General features: G+C 41.7%; 1 protein-coding gene across 1 annotated transcript in view; it reads right to left on the reverse strand.

Moving 5' to 3' along the window:
• The window catches only part of NID1 (nidogen 1), an 83210-nt gene that overhangs the window by 61846 nt on the left and 1288 nt on the right, over positions 1-20076 (reverse strand). The gene's annotated exons all lie outside the window — the stretch shown is intronic.

Raw genomic sequence — 20076 nt, forward strand, 5'->3', positions numbered from 1 at the left:
TTACTGTATATATATTACAAACGTATGATTTTTCTTCTACTCCAGATAGTAATGCCAAAGTTAATTTGTAAAGAGCTCTATTTAATTGGCTTAAAGACAAACACGCATTCTGTCGGTCTAGTGTACACTCACAAATATAAAAATTAATCCAAATTTTTTCAAGTTCATGTGATCTTGGATAATCTTTGATAAATAAAAGCTAGTATAAGTTTGTTGGTTTAATTAAAACAGGCTCGTCTTTAGAGTTATCAGCATTAAATAGAATACTTTTATTCCATGTAGGTTTACTAAAAGTCAAATAAGTTCCTGATATCTGTTACAGAATTTGTCAGTAAAAATGATAAGGTAGGGCAGCCCCAGTGGCGCAGCGGTTTAGCGGGTTTAGCGCCGCCTGCAGCCTGGGGTGTGATCCTGGAGACCCCAGGATGGAGTCCCAGGTCGGGCTCCCTGCATGGAGCCTGCTTCTCCCTCTGCCTGTGTCTCTGCCTCTCTCTCTCTCTGAATTAAAAAAAAAAAATCTTTAAAAAAAATGATAAGATAACCCTTAAGCGTTTAAGATCTTGAGAAGTTTTTATGACTAATCTAAATGTAATTATCAGAACAAGTGAGTTAAACAGATACAAGTAAGGTGAGTTTATAAATGAATTTTTCAACAATGATGATGCTTGATGGTATGTGTACTTAGTTTCCAGGGACATCTTGGTGGCTCAATAGGTTAAGTATATGACTCTTGATTTTTTGCTCAGATCGTGATCTCAGGTGGTGAAACTGAGCCCTGCATCAAGCTCTGCGCGGAACATGGAGCCTGCTTGGGATCCCCTCTGTCCCTCTGCCCGGCCCATCGCCTTCTTCCCACTGGTACCTAGCACACAACCACACACCCTCTCTAATTAAAAAAAAAAAAAAGTTTCCAGAATCTTTCTGATATCTGGAAACCTAAGTTATACTGAGAAAAGTTAAATGATGGATATTCATTGACTATCTAGATCATTTCCAAATAAGAGAAAATACTGAAACATTAATTACAATAATTAATTAATTATCTATCTTTGGCTTTCTTTTACAGAGGAATGCAAGATTTTGGGTCTATTAGTGAACATATTCTGTGCCACACTGGAAAACTTACTATTAGGAAGTATACACTTCCAGAAATTATAAAATGTATTTGTCTGTCATTCCACAATTGCTTCTTAATCTTCAATAGGAATTAAGGATTCTAATAATTAAGAATTCTAATTAATATATGTAATTAAGACTACTAGAAATAATAAGAATTTTTAAAACATGTAACAATATCAATAGTGTACTTACGTAAAACAAAAACTGAAGCTTAATTTTCTTTTATCTGCTAGAAGGACAGTTTTCTTGGACTATTGTGCTGCTCTTGCACACAATAAAAATTGTGGATATTTTTTTCTTTACCTCTTAAGAAATCTACCTGGAAAGAAAAGATTTTTGTCTTGCCAAAATAACTCACTGTGCTTTCATGTTGTCTTTCTCAGGTCTTTGATTACTTTAGAAAACCCAGTCTTTTCAATAGCAAGAGAGTGAAGTTTCGTTCACAACTTCATAACCTTCAGTATCTACCCTTAACATTGTCTATTGTCACCTTGATTAAATAGATAATTAAATATTAAATCATAATGATCTGAGATTCTATTTAATCAAATGTTCAAGCCTGTTGACATTTTCCAAAAATCAAATTCTAAACAGTTTTTTTGACCCCAAAGTAAGTTTAAGATTTCCCGGAGGGTCCTGCTATTAAATCTCAAAGGATTTGTCTCTCACCTCATAAAAGAGATGTTACGTTACTTGGGTTTATTTGGTATTTTTTTTTTTATTTGGTATTTTAAATTACATAGAGTTCATCATCAAATAAGTGATGTTAAAACTTAGGTTATATTGTATGGATGCATGTTATTAATGTAAGTGCTCTAGAAATTGTATGAAATTCCAAAAAATCTGACATGTCCTGGTATAATGTTATCAGTCACAATTCCAGTTGTTATCTTAAAATGTCATATGTCATAGAAATAACCAAATTTTCTTGTCAGTTCTATTATAATGAATTCTCATCAGATCTTTAAACATGGTCATTTTGTGTCTTTTGTCATGTACAGACTATTACTTTACTCTGACACTTTTGCAAAAGTGCTTCACTGTCAGAAAGGTTCATAGAAAGGACTCTGACAAGTACTCTAGAGTATACATTTCTGATAACTTTATGATTATATAACCGAAACTGGATTAAAGCAGAACAAGAATTAATAACATGGGATTGAATGAAATAATGAGGGGTTTTTTTACAGACTTTTCTTTGAGACATTGCTGGTTCCTTAATGTTTTTTTTTCCAGCTTTAAGGAAAGTATTTTTACTTTTTCATTTTGTAAAGTATACCTTTGTAAACATAATTTAAACATTTACTTTTTCTCCCTACCTGATCCCTCCAGAATGTGGAAACTTACTGAGTATTGTTATTTTTATACAATATAGTTATTTGCATACGTTCAATAAGAATCTGTCCTCGTTGGACACAACTGGGAACACTAGTTACATGACCAAGGCTTTGACTGAAATGTCGGACTTCAGAATGTGTACAGGGGAACTTGGCTGGCTCAGTCTGTACTTTTTTTTTTTTTTTTTTTTTTATGATAGTCGCACAGAGAGAAAGAGAGGCAGAGAGAGAAGCAGGCTCCATGCACCGGGAGCCCAATGTGGGATTCGATCCCGGGGTCTCCAGGATCGCGCCCTGGGCCAAAGGCAGGCACTTAACCGCTGCGCCACCCAGGGATCCCCCTGGCTCAGTCTGTAAAGTGAGTGATTCTTGATCTCAGGATTTTGAGTTCAAGCCCCATGTTGGGTGTGAAGCCTACTTTAAAAAAAAAAAATGCTTAAAAGAATGTGCATAACAGATTTAAGAAACTAAAGTTGGTTTTACTGAGCCAGTAAGAGCTCCTTGGAGAAAACAGCCTAGTACCGTGCTTACAGGGTTCTTAGTAGCCCAACCAAGTGGTTAAGGACAGGCACTTCCTAGCAGCCCCAGGGAACCTCAGGATATCCTGGGGACCTCATGAAGAGAAAAATTCACCCAAATCTATAGGTATTTCAGGCTAAGTCTGATGACGAGTCCTTAGCTTGGCTTCTTAGCCTGTAGAGGCTTTTTTTTTTAATTAATTAATTAATAATTTTATTTATTTATTTATTTATTTATTTATTTATTTATTTATTTATTCATGAGAGAGGCAGAGACATAGGCAGAGGGAGAAACAGGCTCCATGTAGGGAGCCCGATGTGGGACTCGATCTCAGGACCCCTGGATCACAACCTGAGCCAATGGCAGATGCTCCACCACTGGAGCCCCTGGAGAGGCTTTTCAAAGTCCAATCTAAGATTCCTTATGAAAGTTTCCAGCAGGGGTGCCTGGGAGACTCAATCAGTTAAGTGTCTGACTCTTGGTTTAGGATCAGGTCATGATTTCATGGTCATGAGATTGAGCCTTGCCTTGAGCTCTCTGCTCAGTATGGAGCTGGCTTGAGATTTCTCTCTCCCTCTCCCTCTGCCCCTCCCCCCACTCACACATTTTCTCTCTCAAATGAATAAATCTTAAAAGAAAAAAAAAAAAGTTCCAGCAAAGCATGTGTAAAAAGAACCCTGACAGTCAATCACTATTCTTGCTGCACTTAACACAAATAATCTGGTCAAATTTAATTTTTCAACTTATTTTGCAAACAGATTAGTCTTACCATGATTCTCTTTGATAGAAATAAGGGTGAATGTTTCAGTAGAAACCAATAACACAACCCTGCGGATGTCAGATTCCACTCCAGTTCGTGGTGTTTGAGGTTTTGTTTTACCCCTGTAAACTGTACTGGATCCTGAAGTCTTCAAGTTTCCTCAAAGGTCTGGCTACAACTCCAGACTAACATTTCCAATTTTCTCCCACCATTCTTCTTCTTCTTCTTCTTCTTTTTTTAAGATTTTATTTATTTATTCATGAAAGACACAGAGAGAGACAGAGATGCAGGCAGAGGGAGAAGCAGGCTCCCTTCAGGGAGCCTGAGGCAGAACTCAATCCTGGGACTCCAGGATCACAACCTGAGCCAAAGGCAGAAGCTCAACCACTGATCCATGCTTCTGATTTGGAATCACAAAGAACAAAGACTGCCTTTGAACCTCATGGTAAGGGACTATGCCAGGTCCTCCTTACTGCCCAGAGAACAGTTACACTTGAGGGACTTGAACCATGGCTCCTCCAGGCCCTAGGAACTGCACACCAGCTGGAGATATAAAATTGATATTGACTAAGGAGGTTCCTCCCAAGAAGCGGATGGCATCTTGAGGTGGACAGCCCTGCCAAGGTCACGTATCAAGATCTTCACGTCTCGGGTGCCTCAGTAGTTTAGTTGGTTAAGTGTCCAACTCTTGGTTTCAGCTCAGGTCTCAATCTCAGGGTCATGAATTCAAGCCCCACACTGGGCTCCACACTGGGTGTAGAGCCTACTTAAAAACAAAAACAGAAGGATCTCACCTCCAATATGAAGTCTCTATTCCTTTTTCCTTTTCACTACTTGTGTTTTCTCTCTGAATGCATGGGAAGACAATGCTTTCTAACTGTGGAACTTATCTTTGAATCGATTGTTAAAGCAGTAACTTAGAACAAAATCCTTAGACTCCCTCCCCAAAATTGCTCTTGGTCATAGGACAAACCTTAATTACCTTTTACTTGAGTAAGGAGGTGTGTGTTCTATGGCCAACATCACTTGCTGTACTTGGCTTAACAATGGGTTGTTTTTTTTTAATTATTTGATTCTGATTGGTTTGGTTCTTGGATACCATGGCTCCAAAGTACACTCTAGACATTGGGACTTATCCTGCTTACAATAATCATGGTAGTCTCCCTGAAACACTGTGTTCTCTCAAAAGCTTTAAATGCATGTTTACAGCCACTAACCACCAAGCAAATTATCTTCTTAAGACTAAGTCATCAGAAAGGAAACAAAAGGAATAACTGACTTTTTAAAAAATATAAACCCAAGGTCATGACCTGCAAATACTCCGGAAAGATTCAGCTAAAAGACATAATGACCTGTGAATACCACAGAGAGGATGAGAAAAAAAAATGCAAGAAGTTCAGAGCTTGGAGAAGCACCAATGCCTTAAATTTTTTTATCACATCTCTCAGGCTGAGAGCCTGATCAAAAGGGGAGAATTGTAAAAAACAAAACCAAATCCCACAAGATAACATGCCTAAATGGAGTCACTTATGCAAAGCTCACATCATCAAACCAAGACTTAACTCTTTTTTTTTTTTTTTTTTAGTTTCAGAGGTAGAGTTGCATATAACACCCAGTGCTCATCACATCAGGTGTCCTCCTTAATACCCATCACCTAGTTACCTCATCCCGCCCACCCATCTCTCCTCCAGCAACCTTCAGTTTGTTTCCTAGAGTTAGGAATCTCTTATGTGCTAAGATTTAACTTAATTACAGTTTTGGCTCTTCCAAAAATCTGAAACCAATCAGGAATCACCTGACCAACACTAGTTAGGGAACCTCCTGGACAGACCATTACCATCCTCTAAAGGAAAGGGACTTTGCAATAACCAATCCCATTTTTATCCTAGTAGGAACCTTCCTTGTTCCTGCTCCATCTAGCTATGAAAGTCTTTCATGTCGTACAGCTCCTCAGAACTCATTTCTATCTGCTAGTTTGGATACTGCCCAGTTAGAATTGATTTCTGTTCAAGTAAACTCTTAAAGTTGTTAATATGCCTCAATTTATATTTTAACAACAGTTCACAATTAGTACCTTGGAGCCCTAAATCAGGTACCCTGACTCCCAATGGCACCAGCACACTCTTTGCTACAGATTATACCACAAAACTCTTACAGATTGAATGTATTCCTGAGACAGCTTGTCTGAATTATTGAGAGAATAATAATAATAATAATGTTATATTATTGTCTATAATACTTCTTTATTGAAAACAGCTAATTCCAGGCCATTGAAAATGTAAATATTGCCTTGAAATCTTACTTACGATTTACACCAGGAAAAAGAAGCTCCTTTAGTAAAATTAAACTTCAGTTTAGTGTGTTACTAGCACAACTTAATGCCCCCTTCAAAAAACATATCTAGGGGTCCCTGCCTGGCTCAATCAGTGGCATGTGCAACTCTTGATCTCAGGGTTGTTGAGTTCGAGCCCCATGATGGGTGTAGAGCTTAAAGAAAAGAAAAAAAAGAAAAGAAAAGAAAAGAGAAGAAAAGAAAAGAAAAGAAAAGAAAAAAGAAAAGAAAAGAAAAGAAAAGAAAAGAAAAGAAAAGAAAAGAAAAAGAAAAGAAGACATATCTATTCTCTCCCTCCAAGGAGCACACCAAACAATAGGCTCTTCATCCAGTCACACAGGGCAGAACACGTCACTTATATCACAAAACACCCCAGGGTGAAAATGCCCAGCACCACATGGCTAACAGCTGGAGCCACTTAAGTACAATTGTTTCAACTCGGCTGACATGAAGAGGGTGGACAGAGCAATTAACTCTTACTGGGGACTGTTCCCTATTTTAAAAAGCACTTCCTGTTTCAGGCTCATCTTTAAAGACAGCATGTAGCACTGGAGAAAGTCTGAATGAGGACACTCAACAAATTACATGTTAGAAAAAAAATTACATGTTAGATTCCTTATATTCAAATGCACACTCAAGTTGTTGAAACAACCATATTTTTAGGCTTCAATGAGTCTAGTAGCAGTCACCAGGCAGAGAGCAGCCTGCAAAAGTGGAGGAAAGCCTTCCCCAAAACAGATGTAGTTAAGAATACTTGAGGTAGGCACAAATAAGAAACAAATGGGGTTGTTTTACAAATGCAAATAGCTACACTGAGAAGACCATGAAATTGCCTGCAGTTGCAAAAGCGAACTCCATGGGTGAGAGAAACCCAGAATTTAAGGAAAAATTATTTGGGGGTAAAGAATGGAAAGGCAACAAACATTTACTGAGTGTGGGCTACGTCTGAGGTCCTTTATTAAAGCTGTCTGCATTTTTAAAAAGGTAATACAAACATCCTTCTTTTCACATATATAAAAAAGACAAGGAAATGAGACTTAATTTAGCTTCATGTCACATAACCAGCAAGTGATGAAACCAAGATTTGAACTCACATTTGCTGGCACCCATAACATTTGCTCTTTCTGTTCTATTTGGCTAGTTCAGAAGAATCATGAGCAAAAGTCATGTAAGTTGCAAAACTTCGTGGGATGGCTTCATGGATTACGACTGGGTAGCTAGAAAAACGAAAAAATTAGACAGGCCTAAAGAAAGAAAAGGTTGAGAAAGAAGAAGCCCAAGAAACAGCCAAGTCCAAAATACAATCAAAGAGGAGGTTGACTGATTTCAAGCCTAGGACAACCAGGGACCCAGGGCCTGACCCACTTTCATGGTACTTTATGAAGCATTTTTATTCCAGTTATCTGATTAAATCTACTAAAGTGGGCATTAATATTATCTTCATTCTCCTGAGAAAAAATTTGTTTCAGTTTTTAGGTCTTGCCTAAGATCATCCACAAGAAGTGCCAGAACAAAACTCTTAAGTCCAAATTGCAAATTTTTTCCATTAACCCCACAGAGCCAGAGAAATGGCTCTAGATTGAATTAGAAATAAAAACAAAAGTCTTAGCATAGAGGGATCCCTGGGTGGCTCAGTGGTTGAGCACCTGCCTTCAGCCCAGGGTGTGATCCTGGAGTCCCAGGATCGAGTTCCACATCGGGCTCCCTGCATACAGCCTGCTTCTCCCCCTGCCTGTGTTTCTGCCTCTCTCTCTCTCTCATGAATAAATAAATAAAATCTTTAAATTTTTTTTAAAGTCTTAGCATATAAAAACAAGGGAAAACCTAGGGGTAATAGTTGAGAGGTGTGTCAGTGTTTTCATCTTAATCCAGTTATCTAATGAGAGACTTTGGATCATTTACCCATCTCTTCCATAGGATATTTCTACCTGAGATTAACTTCCACCATTTAAAAATGGTTAATCTAAATAAATAAATAAATAAATGAATAAATAAATAAATAAAAATAAAAATGGTTAATCTTCAAATGTTCACTTCCAGTGTGTCTATTAAAGAAGGGGTAGAAATGTTCCTCGGTATTCCAGAACAGAAGCCGCTCAAGAAAGGATGGAGAAGAGCTTGTCTAAACTCTCCATACTGGGGAGAAGCATGTTCCTCTTTGACACTTGGGAGGTAGATATCAGAAGTTACCAACTGGAGCCCCAGAAACTCTCCTCATTTGGATTACACCACCACCTGAACACCAATCCCTTAATTTGAACATTAGAATTATAGAGAAAGAATTAAGTATCCATCTGCTTTTCCAGAATGAGCCATATGTCAGTATTACCCAAAAGCCCCAGATGATGGGGGCTTGTAAAGTTTCTCTTTACAGAAGGACATCAACTAATAAATGTAGAAAGAATGATAAACAACAAAACTAAAACACCACTTGGCAGCACTTTTTTTTTAAGATTTTTAAAAATTTTCATTTGAGAGGAATGCCTGGGTGGCTCAGCAGTTGAGCATCTGTCTTTGGCTCAGGGTGTGATCCCGGGGCCCCGAGATTGAGTCCCACATCAGGCTCCCTGCATGGAGCCTACTTCTCCCTCTGCCTGTGTCTCTGCCTTTCTCTGTGCGTGTCTCTCATGAATAAATAAAATCTTTTTTAAAAAATGTATTTGAGAGAGAGTATGAGCAGAGGCAGGGGGATAGGGGGCAGAGGGAAACGAGAAGCAGACTTCCATTGAGCAGGGAGTACAATGCAGGGCTGGATGCAGGACCCTAAGATCATGACCTGAACCGAAGGCAGCCACTTAACTGACTGCACCACCCAAGGTGCCCATCACTCAATAGCATGCATTTATTTATTTATTTATTTATTTATTTATTTATTTTTAAAGATTTTATTTATTTATTCATGAGAGACACACAGAGAGAGGCAGAGGGGAGAAGCAGGCTCCCCACAGAGATCCTGATGTGGGACTCGATCCCAGGACCCTAGGGATCCTAGGGATCATGACCTGAGCCAGAGGCAGATGCTCAACCACTGAGCCACCCAGGTACTCTGACAGCACTTAATTTAATAATTGATTCAGGCAAAGATCATCAATGAATGATGCTAAGCATTAGTTGAAAAGTTGATAGGAAAGGGGCCAGCTGCATAAGGCTGAAGTATCATCCCATAGCTTGCTCACTGTTCACCAAGGGGAAAATATGACAGATATGATCTCGCTGTCATCTCCTTAACAGTAGCAGCTAGTACAGCAATAACCAGACATCATTTGCCTCCTGATGTTATACAGTATGACATATACGACTTCATTCATGAAGTATTCTTGTTAAATAATGTTTAGGCTACTCTATAGTAAAAATACTAATGTCCCAAATAAAAAATACACTAAGGACTTGAATAAATGTTCTCTAAAGAAGATCTATAAATGGCCAATATTGGCCTACATCACTGAGCATATGAAAAGATGCTCAATGTCATCAGCCATCAGGGAAATGCAAATCAAAACCATAGTGAGACTTCACACCCACTAAGTTGGCTAGAATCAAAAAGTCAGATAAGTGTTGACAGAAGATGCAGAGAAATTGGAACCTTCATACATTGTTAGTGGGAATGTAAAATGATGCAGCCACTTTGGGAAACTGGTAGCCCCCAAAATATTAAGCAGAGTTACCATATGACCTAGTTTTGGAAGGAGAAATTTACCTCTACCCTCAAAGGTTCTTCTGATTGTCCTAAGAATTAAATTAACATGAGACAAATTAACAGGACAAAATCAAATTTAATTTCGAACATACAGGAACACCACATACAGAGGGTATTCCAAGACAGGAAGGTAAAATGAGGTATATGTATATATGCCATCCTGAGCTAAGGAATGAGATCAGAGAGTAGGGAAATTCACAGGACGATAAGAGCAAATGTTTGAAAATTAGATGCTTGTCCCGCCAGGTAAATGGTCACTCAGAAAAAAATTCTCTCTAATAAAAACTCTCATTCTGGGAAAGACCCCAACTTACATTCTTCTATGTAGTTAAGGCAGGGGCAAATGATTCTCTTGAACCCACAGGATCTTGATTGCATTCTGCTCAAAATAACCCACATGCTAAAGTGGCATATTTAAGGGAGACTTGTTTTGAACCTCTTTATTTGCAATTCCACTCCTCAGTAGACCCAGGAGAACTGAAAGCATATGTTCACACACAAACTTGTGCACAAACATTCATAGCAGTATTATTCATGAATAGCCACAAAAGAGAAACAATCTGGATATCCATTAACTTATGAATAGACAAAAGGGCAATATCACTCAGCCATAGAAGAATAAAGTACCCATCCACGCTACAACATGGAGGGACCCTGAAAATGTTATGCTAAGTGAAAGAAACCAGTAACAAAAGATCACATATTATATGATTCCATCTATGTAAAATGTCCAGAACTGGCAAATCCATACAGACAGTAGATTATTGGTTACAAGGGATCAGGGGAGTGGGGAAGCTGGAGTGGAGATGGGGTGTGACTGCAAAAGGATATGAGGCTTGGTTTTTTGTTGTTGTTGTTGTTGTTTGTTTGTTTGTTTTTTATAGGAGGCTTGTTTTGAGGGCAATCAAGATATTCTGTACTAAGGGACGCCTGTGTGGCTCAATGGCTGAGAGTCTGCCTTCAGCTTAGGTCGTGATCCCAGGGTCCCAGGATGGAGTCTCACATCGGGCTTCCTGCATGGAGCCTGCTTCTCCCTGTGAGAGAGCCTGTGTCTCTGCCTCTCTTTGTGTGTCTCTCATGAATAAATAAATAAAATCTTAAAAAAAAAAAAAGATACTCCGTAGTTAGTGATGATGGTTGCACAGCTTTCAAAATATACTAAAAATCACCGACTTGTATACTTTAAAGGGATGAAATTTACGCTATGCAAATTATATTTCAATCAAGCTGGTATTTAAAAAATCAAGGAGGTATGTAAAATCAGGTGGTAGTCGTAGATATACATACATTTGTACATTTGAGAATCTCTCTGCAAGGAGATTAAAAAAACTTCATGAACAGTGATTGTCTCTAGGGAGGAAATTATGGGGCTGGAGACCAGGGTGGGAAGGAAATTTCCCTCTTCCCTGTTTTTACAAGTTTTTTTTTTTTTTTAAAAAAAACCATTTGCATCATCTTACTAGTTCCAAAATGACTTTAAAAATAAAATTGCATGTGTTTTCTGTTTAACCTGAATGTTTTCAAGATTGCCAGTTTTCGGGAAATACAGAGATGGAATAACAAGCCAAAGTACATTACAAAGAAATAGTCAAATGCAGAAGGTAGGGCATTCTACAGGACAATAGGCAGTGATTCTTAAATAAACTAATTAATCAAATGGGGAATTTCAAGATTAAAACAGACTAAAGAGGGGCTGGGCTCCCTGGTAGCAGAGTCAGTTGAGGGCTTGACTGTCCAACTCTTAGTTTTGGCTGAAGTCATGATCTCAAGGTCCTGAGATCGAGCCGTGCATCAGGCTCCACACTCGGTACAAAGTCTGCTTCAGATTCTGTCTCCCTCTTCCTCTGTCCCTCCTTGCCCACACACACACTCTCTCTCTCTCTGAAATAAATAAAATCTAAAAAAAAAAAAAAAAAAAAAAAAAGACTAAAAGAGATATAGTCAAATGTAATGCTTGTCTTTCTTTAGACCTCTCTGAGTAAGTCTAGCTACAAAGGACAGCTTTGGGAATACTGGAGAGCTCTGATATGAAATGGACATAAATTGATAATAGGGGATTATTATTGATTTTGTTATGTGTGATCATACTCGGCTGGCTAGATAGGGAAATGCTCTTGTTATTTTAGGAATATGTACTAAAATATTTAGTGATGTAAGTCACAAAGACTATAATTTACCTTGGATGCATCAGCCAAGGGAAATTAATGAAACAAATATGGAAAATGCAAACGATGGTTACATTTAGGTAATGTGCCTATGGACACTCATGATATTATTTTCTCCCTTTTATGCATGTGTTTGAAACACTAATAATTAAAAATTAAATAAAAGAAAACAATTTACTTGAGGATAAAAGCAGTTAAGGAATCTGCTCCTTAGGAGCTAAGAACCAACTTTTTTCACAAGCAATGCAGCAGTGAGCAGTATCGTGCAGTGGGGAGTAGTCTGATGCAGTGGTAAGTCCTATCATGGGGCAGTGGGTCGTGGAATGCAGTGGTGAGCAGTGTAATGCACCAGTGACCCTCAGGAGAGCAGAGACCATGTGTGAGTCACTCATCACTGCAGCCCCACAAACCCAGCCCAAAAATCCGTACAGACCTGGGGCTGATAAGATATCATCCAATGAATAAACAAAGAAAGGAAAAGATGAAAGTGCTATCCAACATAGCATAGTATAAAGACTGCAGAATTCAGAGTGAGAGGATCTGAGTTCAGGTTTCAGTTCATACTTACTAGCTGAGTGATTTTTGACAAGCTCCTTAGCTGCACATGTCTGTTTCCTTGTCTACAATAGGAAGCTCATCCCAAGAGCCGCCTGAGCTACCTCACAGGGCTGCTGCCATGTCTCAAATGAGATCATACACACCAGTAAGCCTCCTTGTTCCCACCTTCCAAATAGGTCTGGAACCAACGATCCTCATCCATATGCCACCATTACCTCTCATCTGAACCCTGGCAACAGGACGTCTCATCCTGGAGTTCACTCTTCCTCCTCTACCCTGCCCCCAAAAATCCTCTGCCTGGGAGGCAGCATAAATTTTTTAAACTTTTAATAATCAGACTATTTACAAGGGAAAATTTCAACACACACAGTTCAACACCCAACGAATGCCCATACACTTATCAATCATCTCCCACAATTATCAACATCCTCCAGTTCCTGATTCACCCAGTCCTCTCACATATGTGCATATTTATCTTTTCTTTTTTTGAAGTATTTTAAATGAAATCTCAGATGTCAAATTATTTCACCTGTCAATCTTGCCTATGCATCTCTTCCAGAAAAGCAATTGGTCTCAAAGATGTCTTTTTATGGCCACTTTGTTTCAATCAGGATCCAACAAGTTCCTCACCCGGCACTTGCCTAACATGCTTCCCAAATCTCTTTTAATCTATAGCGGTTCTCCCTCCTTCTTTTTCTCCCATGCCATTTATTTGTTGAAGAAGGTGGGAATTTTAAAAATAAATCGTGTCACTCACCTACTTAGAAAGCTCTAAAGGCATCCCGCTGCTTCACAGAATAAGATGAAAAATGCCTAGCACTCTTTCATTCATTCAATAAATCATAACAGAGCAACCACTGTGTGCCACAGGGTGCTAGTGAACCAGGGAAATGGCGGGGGGGACTATGGCAAGTCAAAACCTGCCTTCATAGGGCTCAGACTCTAAGGGAAAAGAGAGCCAACAAACAGAACAACAAACTAATAAATGAACAACCTGGTTTTTAGATGGCAATGCATGCTATGATGAAAATAAGACAGGATGGGAAAAAAAGAATCACAAATGGGAGTCTGCGTGTGAGCAGAGCCTGCACGATAGGCAAGTGCAGCCATGGGACATCAGGGCCATGTGTCCCAGGCAGAGGGAAGCCAAGTACCAAGACCCAGATGGGACAAGCTGGCTGTGGTCCCGGGAAAGAAAGCAAGCTGGTGTGGCTGGAGCCTGGCCAGTGAGAACAGGGTCAGGGATGGGGGCAGGGCCACGAGAGGCTTTGAGGGCATGGTGGGGAGTTTGGAAGCCTTGGATTCCAAGGAAAACCCTTGGAGGGCTCTGACCTGGGGGTGACAGGGTCCTCCTGCACACTGGACTTTGCACCACTCTTGTGACATGACAAGCTCCTTCTCTCGACACTCATGGTCTCACACACAGGAAACTTTCCTCTGAACCATAGTCCTGCGCTCTGCCTTCTGGGGCTCACATTTAATCATCCTGAAGTTCCAGATGACTTGGGAAGGTTCTCCTGAACCTCTCCAACTAGCTCAGTTGCCACCACAATATATGGACTTCTCCCTAGTAGCACTCATCACAGTGGCAATTGGCCAATTATCAGTATAATTATTGGTTTAATGTCCCTCTTCCCCAGTGAACTGTAAACTCTATGAGAGCAGAAACAACACTGATCTTGTTTTAATCTGTAGCTCTGAAGCCTAGCACTGTGCCCGGCATATCAGACAGTAAAATTAAGTACTTGCTGAATGAATAGCTTAACACTGCACTGCTTTTTATGAGAAATACTAGCCAGTGTCCTGAAACAGTAAATGTAACTATTCAACACCTGGTCACTCAAAGAATATTTAAAAATCTTAAAATAACATGGACCTCAGAGATAATCTTGTCAAACCTCTTCATTTTATAAGTAACAAGACCAGACACAAGAGGGTGAAAAATAAAATGGTTGGACCTCAATTTTGAGTTGATCCACAGGGGCACCTGGCCAGCTCAGTTAGTGGAGCATGTGACTCTTGATCTCAGGGTTGTGGGTTTGAGCCCCATGTTGGGCACAGAGATTACTTAAAAATAAAATCTTAAAAAAAAATAAAGTCGATCAACATAATGATTCAATTTCAGTTTAGCCCCCACTGGAAATTCATACTCTATTAAGTATTCTATGATTCATCCAGGGCCTCTGCTAGATCACACTGCCTTTGGGCAAATCAGCGGCAGGCACCTTTTCCTCTGAGTGGCCCCAGCCCCATGCCGAGGTTAGGGCTAGGCGAGTGGCCTGTGTTCTGGGCTCCAGCTCTCACTTGTCCCCTTGGCCATAGCCCTTGCACAGAGAGCAACCTGGGCCACTGGCCCGGACTGCCACTTCCAAGGAAAGTCACAGGGACCGTGTCAAACATGGAGAAACCCTAATTTTACTTAAGCTTTCTGTGAAAGAGTGTAATTGGAATGCCAAAAAATATGATAAAGAAGGAAAGGCAGAAAAGACTGAGGGTCAAAAAAAATGGCCACTCTGGAGACCAACAGGAATGTTGCAAGAACACACCCTGAAAATGCAATCCGCCAGAAGATCCAGGAGATTAATTTCTCCAGCATGAGTGCTAGGGCTGATGCTGCCGTGCAAGTGTTCGTGCTGTACTAAGAACCCAAGAGAACAAAGGCCATGGCCATGTGGCTAAGTGTTGGGATGCTACACGGACGGGTATGGGCCTTGAAAAGCTTTCTCCCCTGATGGACAACCTGAACACCAATGTGCCCTCCTGGATGTTTCACCGCAGCAAATGTTGGACAGGGTGAGCAGCGACTCTGCAAGCAGCACAGCAAAACTGCATCCAGAAGCTGCTGCAAGAAACGATTGATGAAGGTAGCCTAGCTCTCCTTGATCTCCACGTTGCAACCACCACAGGTTCAGATAAATTCTGCCCACACCAGCGTTGCTTCCCCAGAACAGACTTGCTCATTTAGGTGATCAAGAGTAATTTAAAGAGGCCCCCGGGTGGCTCAGTGGTTGAGTGTCTGCCTATGGCTCAGGTCATGATCCTGGGATCCTGGGATCGAGTCACAGGGAGCCTGCTTCTCCCTCTGTCTCTCTCTCTGTGTCTCTCATGAATAAATAAATAAAATCCTTTTTTAAAAAAATAAAATCCTTTTAAAAAAAAGAATTATTTAAAGAACTGGTTCTTCAATTTTCTTTACTTGTTTCTGAAATATGTTATATGTTTATAGAGATAAGTTGCACTCCAGTTACACTGGGTACATAGCATATGGCTAGAAAGCAGAAATACTACTTGTATAGAATGCTTTCTCTTGCTTTGCTATACTTCCCGATACATGAGAAATTCCAGGGACTTTTCACCTTGACAGATTTTATGGTTCTCTACAGTATGTGTAAGAGTATGAGAGGCATATTTTTGTTAGTGCCTCTGACAGAGCGAGCATTCACCTGTTACATATGAAACATCTTTCTCAAAAGTTACATCAAAACTATGCTACCAAAGTACTACAAGAATAAAGTAGAGGGTGCCTGGGTGGCTCAGTGGTTGAGCCTTTGGCTCAGGTCATGATCCCGGGGTCCTGGGATCAAGTCCCACTTCCAGCTCCCCACAGGGAGCCTGCTTCTCCCTCTGCCTATGTCTCTGCCTCTCTCTCTGTGTCTCTCATGGATAAATAAATAAAATCTTTTTTAAAAAGAATAAGATAGAAAATAAAGGTTTTGGCTTTTTTTTTTTTAAAGACACAATCTCAGCTCTCAATGAAGAAGAAAGCCCACAGTTTGAGAGCACATTACCACACAATAAGCTGTTTAAATACATTAATTCAAGAATGTTCACAATTCCATGAGAAAGGCGATGATGTCTCTGTCTTACAGATGAACAAACCAGGGCTTTCAGAGATCCACAGCAAGTAAGTGGCAGAACGGAGATCCAAGGCCACATGAATTGGGCTCCAGAGACCTCACTCTTCCCACATTATCTACTGATACTCTAGGTGAACAGATTAAATGAAGATATGTGAACATCTATCAATAGATCAAGCTCCGAATCAGACAGTGAGTTCTAAGGACTGAGGACTTGACACAGTCTGCAGATACCAGTCAGTTAGGAAGGAGGAGGGTCTTGTGTTGACCCTGAGAATGGAAGTGAATCTGAGAGGTACGAGATGGGTAAAGCAGAAGAACAAAAGAATGAACAAAGGGCCAAAGTAAGGCATAAATGACTCCCTGAGAAAGGTTAAGGCAAAGCTGGAGATGAAGCTCGAATGGTAGGCGGAGGCCCCACATCCAGACCGAAGAGTGCATGATCTGTCTTCTGAAGTCAGGACAGGGGGTGGGCACTAAAGAGGCTGGACACATTTGGAAAGTGTTGTTGCCAACAGGACAAGAAAGATACAAATGTGAGGACCTGCCATGAAGGTGTAATGGGGAACTGACTGCCATGTTAGTTAAGCCAATGGACAACTCTCATTCTCACCTTTTGGACCCATTTAACATGGTGTGATTTACTCCCTCCTCCTTGATACACTTTCCTCACTTGGCTTCCAAGACTCCTTCTCCTTGCATTTCCTCTCTCCTCACTGGCCATGCCCTCCATTGCTGACTCCTCTTCTTTTCTCTGACCTGTTGGAGGCTCCCTGGGACCTCTTCTCCATCAAATATATTCCCCTGGTGGGGTTCATTTAGTTCTCGTTTTAATCTATGTGCCGATGACTTCCAAATTTATATCTGAAGCCTAGGCTTTTCTTCTAAATTCCAGACTCCTATCCAACTGCCTGCTCCATCCCAGAGCCCTGATATTTGTAGCATGTCAACTACTAAAATATCATTTATTATGTTTGCTGTTTATTTTCTTGGTCCCACTCCTCTGCTAAGAATGCAAATTACTTGAGGATAAGATTCTTTGATTTGTTCACTTATATTTTGAGTGTTTGAAATACTGCCTGGCACATAGTAGGCACTTGGTAAGTATTTGCAGAATAAATGAATAAAGGGACAGCATAAGGCAGCCTCGAGGCAGTGTGAGAACCCTCACGAGGTACCACTACCAAGGGAAAGCAAGCGGCAGTGAAAGTAGCTGAGGGAAGGAGGGACATGAGTATTATCAGTTTGCCATGTGAAACCTGTACCGACAGGTGGGCATTTGGGTAGAAACATTTGGTAGGATTTGGGAATTCTGGGACCAGTGTTTTTTGTTATTGCTTCATCTGTAAAGAAGGGCAGGTTGTCTTGAAGATTAAATAACCTAAAACTAGCAAGTCCCTGACACATGGAAGATACATTCACCCAATAATTGTTTTCCTTCTCAGGGGCTCTTCATTCTTCTTAGTCAGGTACCCCCAGGACAGTCCAGACCACCCAGCTCATATGTACATCCCTGATGATTCACCTGTTCACATCCATCACACCCTGGATCCCTCCTTGTCAACTCCTGAGAATGCAGCCCTCCCTCGTCAGCCCTCTTTGAGGATTGCCTTGCTCAGGGTTACCTTTCTTCCAGGCAGCCCTTATGCAATGACTGACCTGCTGTGAGGGCATTGAGGCCCAACCCTCTCACGCAGACTTGAGACAGCTATGGAAAGTCATCCCACTTCAGGGCTCCCAGGGGCTGGCTGAGGCCTTTTACTGGGGCTGCAAGCCACTCAGCTTCAGCCTCTGCTCAGCCCGTCAGCACCTCCTTCCCTTCTATAGGTAAGGCACTCAACCCAAAGAAATAACCTGCCTGCTAATCTCCATTCAGACTCAGCTTCCTAAGAGCCCAGCCAGTGGCAGATATAACATCCAACAGAGCTCTGGGATTCTTCCTCATTGAAATGCAGATGAAACCCAAGTAGAGGGGCACCTGGGTGGCTCAGTGGTAGAGCATCTGCCTTTGGCTCAGGGTGTGATCCTGGGGTCCTGGGATCAAGTCCCACATCGGGCTCCCCCCAGGGAGCCTGCTTCTCCCTCTGCCTATGTCTCTGCCTCTCTTGTCTCTCATGAATAAATAAATAAAATCTTAAAAAAAGAAAGAAAGAAAGAAAGAAAGAAAGAAAGAAAGAAAGAAAGAAAGAAAGAAACCCACATAGACCTGGAAGGTATGGTTTGACCAAAATCCTTTTTTATATTTTTTAATTTTTTCCCAATCGTAAAATCCTTTTTTTTATCAAGAAATTTTCAAAGTTTTTAGAATGTAATGTGGTTAGTCTAATGCCACAAATAAAGGTGAGGAGGAGGTCCCAAATTTAACAAAAGAATTCAGTGGGTCTGTTAAGAGGGAAAAAAGAAATTTCATTTTTATTTTCAATAACCTCTGGCTGGTATGTAGTATTTCCTGTCATTATGAATGCAGGCAACAAAGCCTAGTGGTAACTCTTAATAATCTTGCCACAAATAGAAAATCACAGGTATTCTCACACCACATTTTAGTCTCACAGCACCTGTCTTCAAATGTTGTTTACTGTCCTCATGATCTTGAAAATTCAGTAATTATCTGACTACCACCTCCCACTGGACCCACGGTTACACCTTACTATTTAATAATGGGTAAAGATAAGCACATATGTTACTTCAGGCAATTTTTGTTTTAATTTTTTGATATTTTAAAAAATGTATTTATTCATGAAAGACACAGAGAAAGAAGCATTGACATAGGCAGAAGGAGAAGCAGGCTCCCTGAGGGGAGCGGGATGCGGGACTCCATCCCATGAGCCTGGGATCAGGACCTGAGCCAAAGGCAGAGGCTGAACCACTGAGCCACCCAGGTGCCCTTACTTTTCATATTTTTATCTGGACTTCAACATGACTGATTTCCTGGGCAATCCTGCAGATTTTGGTTTTTGTAATCAAAAATATTCTAAGAGGGGGTGTTACAGGCTTCGTCGGACCCCGGGAGGTCAGGGCGGTCAGCTCACTAGGGCGACACCGTCCCAGGGTAGACCCTTTCAGGCAAAGCCCGCGAGCTGCACGTGGGTGTCGCCAAGGCGCAGTCGGCCGGCGCGGGCAGGACGGGCTCCAGCCGCTGCTGGAGTCGTGTCCCCCCCCACCCCCACTTCTGGAATGCGCTCAGCTTTATATGAAATCCACATGGTGCGCTGCTGGGGAAGGCGGCGGCACGAAAGGACCCGACCAAGCTGACAGCGTCCCCAGGCCCGGCCCATCCTGAGAAGGCTCCAGGCTAAAGGCCCCCGGGCCCGCTCCCCGCGGGCCCCGTGGTGACCCTGCTCCGCCACAGGAACCTGGATCGCCAGGTCGTCCTGCCTTCCCGGCCCTAAATTCTGGCCCGAAACGAGCCCCCAGCCGGAGAGCGGACTCACGGCCGAGACACACCCGGAGCCCGCACACAGACGCGGCTGTCGGCGCCATCCCCGGGCCGCGCGCGGCTGTGACCGGCTGCTCTGCCCCGAGCGCTGCCCGACCTGCCTGCCCGGACCTGCCTGCCCGCCCGGCTCGCGGGCCCAAGGGACGGGGCGGCCCAAGGACCGAGGTGGCCCCCAGCTGCGGGGGGTGCCGGGGGCCTCGGGGTGCCGGGGGCCTCGGGGTGCCGGGGGTGCCGGGGGCCTCGGGGTGCCGGGGGCCTCGGGGTGCCGGGGGTGTCGGGGACCTCGGGGTGCCGGG

This window comes from Vulpes lagopus, chromosome 3 (assembly GCF_018345385.1).
Source record: "Vulpes lagopus strain Blue_001 chromosome 3, ASM1834538v1, whole genome shotgun sequence".
NCBI lineage: Eukaryota > Metazoa > Chordata > Mammalia > Carnivora > Canidae > Vulpes > Vulpes lagopus.